Source organism: Micropterus dolomieu, linkage group LG23 (genome assembly GCF_021292245.1).
Source record: "Micropterus dolomieu isolate WLL.071019.BEF.003 ecotype Adirondacks linkage group LG23, ASM2129224v1, whole genome shotgun sequence".
NCBI classification, from domain to species: domain Eukaryota; kingdom Metazoa; phylum Chordata; class Actinopteri; order Centrarchiformes; family Centrarchidae; genus Micropterus; species Micropterus dolomieu.
The window spans coordinates 35,785,047-35,791,223 of NC_060172.1; the positions used below are offsets into that span (position 1 = coordinate 35,785,047).

At 42.7% G+C, this 6,177-nt stretch overlaps 1 protein-coding gene across 2 annotated transcripts in view; it reads left to right on the forward strand.

Annotated features, from left to right (window-relative positions):
* The window catches only part of ska2 (spindle and kinetochore associated complex subunit 2), a 22,227-nt gene that overhangs the window by 5,914 nt on the left and 10,136 nt on the right, over nucleotides 1-6,177 (forward strand). The window lies entirely within an intron of this gene.

Consider the following 6,177-nt stretch of genomic DNA (forward strand, 5'->3'; position numbering starts at 1 on the left):
TGGCTAACACCAACGGAAGCAGTAACACCACACAACAGTGTAAAACAACAACAAGTGTACGCAGACAAAATACAACCGTATCGGCTACAGAACAGTCACACACCAGCTTCCTCAAAAGAGCAACCCCTTCCCCAGGGCCCTGCCTACCCAAAACTTAGCCTAAGCTGTCTTCTGGGGCATGCCGGGCTCGAGGCGACTTTAAAGGCGAAACTTCGGTGGCCAGGGCCCCGAAAGCCTACCTCCGACAGGGAACTCGCTCCCCACCCAGGATTTGCCCCGAAAATAATAAAGAAAAAATAACAACCAAGTGCCCGATGGAAAGACTGCTGGGCAGCCTAGCTGGACACTTCTAACTAGCTGGGGAAAGGTCTACCCTGGAAAGACTGGACAGTGGAAACCCACACGCAACAGTCAATGTGAACAGTTCCAACACGAATACAAGCAATAAGTGCTTCCCCACAACCCAGAATGTTTGGGAAAAAGGATCCCGGACGAGCCCCCAAATTGTTACGAACCTCCAGTGGAAAGTCCAGGGGATGAGGAGGTTAGTGACAATAATAGAATCATTCCAGGTTGAAGGAAGCCAGGAGACAGCTTTTACAGGTCGTACGCGTTTTATTTAAGAGGAGACAAAAAAAAGCTAAGGTACCCTCAGGGAGGGTCTACAAAAAACAACTTCCCAAAAACAAGGAAGCGCCCACAAATGCCACAAATGAGAAAACACAGGATACAATAACGAATTTCGCCCTCCCTCCACTGAGGGAGTGAACCCCACCACAAGGTTCAGACTTATCGCTTGCTGCACTGTCGTTTCACCCAGCTCACCATGCCGTCTGCACTACCCACTCTCCACACCCAGTCTGCCTGCTTTCTGCTCCTTATACCGGCTCCTGCGCTCCCGCTGATTGTAACTGGGGACAGGTGTGCACCCTAGCCTCCTGGCTGCAACATTAGAGGGGGGAAGGGCAGGACCTGCAGGGCACAGACGAGCAGCAGTACACAGACACAGGGCTCAAGGGCCGTAACAGTTATCTTAAGAAATACAGTTGTTTCTGAACTTTCTTCACCAGCATGGAGATGTGAGATGTCCATGTCAGGTTTTCTGTGATGCTGTTTTCCAGGAACTTGAAACTGTTCACCTGCTCCACTGATGTAGAAAGGAGTGTGTGTCTTTAGCTCCTTGATTTGCTGACGTTGGGCAGTAGGTTGTTCTCTGTACACCACTGCAACATTGTGGATTTCCTCCAGATATGAAGTCTCATCGTTGTTTTGAAATCTAGTCGAACAGATTTCTCTCCATGTCTCGGGTTGCAGTGGTAGATGTACAGCGTGAACAGGAGCGGGCAGAGCACACAGCCCTGGGAGGCTCCAATGTTGAGCACTAGAGTGGAGGGGGTGTGGCCGGATACTGCAGACGTTTTAGGTACAGGGACGATTGTGGCTGTCTGTCTCAGGAGAGGGTTCCCACCTCTCCTGAGACAGTGAGATTTTGAAAATGTCAGTAATAAATAGGGATGGGGATCGATACCCTGATCTAGGACCCGGTTCCAAACTTTCTCAAAACCCGAATATCAATAAGGTTATAAGCTTATAGATATTGCTATGGAGACTAGCGGGTCCTATAATGTAACGCTATGTCTCTGAATAGGCTGCAGCCTATGCTGCTCTCTGTCGGCTCAAACACACACACACACACACACATCAACACATACACACACAGAGCGGCCAGCAGCAGAGAGAGAGGCTGCACCGTTGAGGTGGATACAGTGAAGTTAAGTTAGCTCCAAACTACTCGAGTTGACGACAGCTATGCTCGTTACTGTAAGTCAAGCAATAAAAACTTTGTGAGTAACAAGACATTACTTTACCAATACACCTGTGTGTAGGTTAAACATGTAGAAAGGGTTAATTTAAACTGCTTCGTCCAGTCCCTCATCCTGTTTGTTTTATACAAGCACAGCTAACGTTAGCTTGGCATTAGTCAAATGTTAAAACAAGCTAAATAGAAAGCTGTCTGTCTGGAGCACAGACTAGTCTGTAGTCTTAAAATTTGGCACATTGTTGTAAACTCAGCTGCTTTCTGAGACAAACCAGCTGCTCCTCCTTCGACCAGATAACGTTACCTGCAGTGAAAAACAGCAGAGAGGAGGAGGAAGAAGGACAGATGCACACTGAGTTCTTCATTCTTTCTAAACATATTGTGATGTCAGATATTGACTTTATATAGTGACGTTGCTGTTGTAAACATTAATGTTGCTGCTTTAGAGACAACATTTAGTTGTATTTAAAATATTAAATTCTAATTCTATGAATTATTTATTTATTTATTTATTTATTTATTTATTTATTTATTTATAGCAAGTGATATGTCATCTCAATATATCACAATGATATCACACACTGAATATTTTCCTCACACAGTGCAGGCCTACCTCATGCCTGTTGGGTCTGGTCTTTCCAAATAACAGTCCCCAAATAATGGTAAAGGATCGATAGTGGTGTCGATAAAGACTCGGATCATTAAGCAGTCTCAATAATGATATCAAGATCAATAAAAATCAAAGCTGCAAGCAGTGTTGGGTGGGCCCTCGCACGTGACGCTGCACGAAGGTGTTAATGGCTAACTGAATATTGCCATGTAGATATGACATGTAGATATCAACAAGCTGTACAATACTTCACGTCCAGCACTCCTAGTCATACATACTAAAGTCTTCACTCAGCCACAAAGTTATCCGGGACCAAAGCGTCGAGGAGACCAAGGAAAGGTTGCCATATTAACGTGAACTTTTCTCTAATTTAATAAAATACAACATGTCCCTAATCTATTGTGCTAATGATGGGGGTTTGCAGTCCTTCCACCTGATCAGAATTTGTCGCCTGGCTATCAGTGTGACAAAAAACTGAGTTACTGTAATTTAATAGAGGAGTTTGTGTTGCCACACCGAATAAAGCAAGGGAAGGTGATAGTTGTAAGGGCTCACCAGTCGTCTTGGAAAGCACATCAAATATTAGCTGCCAAAAATTTGACAACTTATGCATTAATGTAGCTTGGTGCAACTTGCAGCAATCACAGATAGGGTCCATATTGGGGGAGAGCCATAATAGTCTGACTTTGGTCCAGTGCAAACAATGGAGAATTTTAAACTGCATAATAGTATGCTTATACATATTGAAGACAAATATATTCTCCCTATCATCTTTGACCAAAGCAGGGTTTTTCCTGCATAGAGAATTTTTGGTGCCATCCAAAGAGGTTTTAGCGAGCGCCAAAGGAAAATCACCAGAGCCAAAATGATCAGAAATGAAAGAACATAAACTTAAATATGACATCTTGACTTCCAGCAGTCACCTCTCCTCTCTCCTCTCACCTCTCATCCACAGCGCTGTTTTCTATTTGTTTATTGTTTGTTCTTTGGGTTTTTTTTTACACATGCAGCTGGCGATGGATTTATAAATCAGCTGTTGTGTTGGTTTGACTGTGCCTGAACGCTCCACTATGAAGCTTGCGCTACTGGGAGCGATGACTTCCTGTTATTTCTCACAATATAAAAGCCGATAATGCTTGAATGTGCTGGTATTCAACGGGACTGTCACTTTTACATTTTACTCTTCGGCATAAAGGCCCCAGTCCTCTTCTCTGCCCTCTCCATATCAGGTTCCCTGGGCACTACGTGACGCTCACCTGTTCCCGTGCTCTCCTGGCTGCTAATCTCCACAGGGAGATCGGGTGCTGTTCATGCAGCTGTGTGCATAGCTGTTCATCATAAAAAAAGTCACTTTTCGTGAACCGACCAATCACAGCCTAGAGTGGGCGGGACATTAAAAAAGGCTGAGGTACTACATCAAACTTTTTAAAACTTTTTGACAAGTTAGTACTTTGCATAAACAAATGAGACTAACCACCTTGTAGAGCATTTTTCTTGCACTATAACTGACTGAAAACAACCCACAAAATGTAACAGCTGTTTTGTCCAACTGGAATTAATATTAGGCTACTAATAGTATGCTATAATAGCCTGTACTATTATCTGAAATTAAATGAATACACAAACATTAGCACTAATCAAACCTTAACCACAGTGGTGTAGGCTAATATCAGACGTTCCATTTGTGAAAAAAGCTGAATCTCAACTACTAAACTTTCTGTAGGCATATTATCCAAATCAGGTGTAACCTGTAAATATATTATTATACTAACATATTACTTTACTTTTATACCTTTTACTCATTCAGGTTGTGGATATATTTTGTTTATCAAATGGTCCTAAATAACAAGAAAATGTATAGATTTCAGTCATAAGGTAACTCATTGCCTTTACTGTATGCATACTGATCATTACATTTTCCGCTAAATCTCTCAAGGGTATGAAATAAATAGTCCCACTCCACTCGATCAAAAGCCTTTTCGGCATCTAAAGATATAACCACTTCCGGTTCACTGGCTAGAGAGGGGCTATAAATGATGTTATACAGACGTCGAATATTAAAGGAGGATTGTCGATTTTTTTTATGTGAGATTATAGTTGGAAGGACAGTTTCAAGTCGGTGAGCGATCATTTTGGCCAAAATTTTACTGTCCACGTTAAGCAAAGAGATAGGGCGGGACTCTTATTAAATGTGTAAAATTTGGTACAAATTTAATCATGTACAGTCAAGTCACAACAACTTCCTGTGTCACAGCGAAATGTGAAACGCCACGCCACCTCCACGTCGTTAACCGAAAACTCAAGTTTTACCACATGGCATCGTCAACGTGTTCTGGGACAGTTTTGTAAGTTGACATGGCCAACCTGCTAGGAGTAGTCCATCATAGCGTAAAACGTGTCATTTCTTGTTGCCAGGTTGCGGTGCTATGCTTTTGAGTGAATGCTGCCATATGGATGTGTTCAGGACGGTTATTGTTCATTTCAAATTTGGTGAAGATGTGAGCATATACACTGAAGTTATAACAACTTCCTGATTTGCTGCACAAATCTGTCCAACACAATGCTGTCAATGTCGGAGACCCATCCTGAAAACAGGTGCGTTCGAGATAACTGCCTGATTTAATAAAAATATACCTAAAATAAAATCTACCTCCGGTGGACTGCGTGAGCTTGTAACAATTCGCCTTACACTAAAACAGCAAGGGAAAAGTACATATGCAAAATATATGGTAACGGGCGGATCTGATACCTGCTGAGGAGATTACAATCAGCGGCCTGCTTACTGTCGTTAAACCACCCCTACATAAACCAGATAAGCAATTAACCTGCACCTATACACACTTAAAAAAATTGTACATTAATGGAAAAAGTCCATATGATGAGTTTCACAGTGTGTATTTAGAGATATACCAGTTTATACCACGGCGGGCAACACTCACAGATATTAGTCGTTGGAGGCTCGGCCGCACTCCGACACAAACAAACAAACATTACAGACATTATCACCCTTTCCCCACATACATTCAATTCACCCTTCAAAACCCCCAGTTCAAATGTTCATTCAAATAATTTTAATTGCCAGGATTGAACCACATGTCCTCTGCGGTACGAAGAAGGAAAAAAAAAAACTCCCAAAAGATACCAGGTGAAGCGTGGCGAGCAGCCGCAGTCACCAATAATCCACAGTTAACTTACGCAACCTTGACACAGTCTGTTTAGCCGATGGGATGACGCAATAGTCCAGAAAAGTCCAAGCATATAATCCAGCAACAAGAGTTTTTATGTTCCTTTTGTCGAGTCCGTCTGGCAAACATCACGCAGAGCACACTAAACGCCGACGGCTTCACCTGTTGCACTCCAGAGTTCCCCCCAAACGTCACTTTTTAAAACCTATCCGGTGGCAAAAAAAAAAATAATGAAGACAAAAGAACATAAAGGAAAGTCCTTATAGCAATCCCTGATTACACCACAGGCTTCTGATATACAGTCGCTTTTTTACACGTCAAGGAAAAACCAATACACACACAAAGTTCAATTCAATTTTATTTATATAGCGCCAAATCACAACAACAGTTATCTCACAGCGCTTTTCATAAAAGAGCAGGTCTAGACCGTACTCTGTGATGATATTTACAGAAGCCCAACAGTTCCCACCAAGAGCAGCACTAGGCGACAGAGGCAAGGAAAAACTTCCTTTTAAGAGGCAGAAACCTCGAGCAGAACCATGGCTCAGGGTGGGCGGCCATCT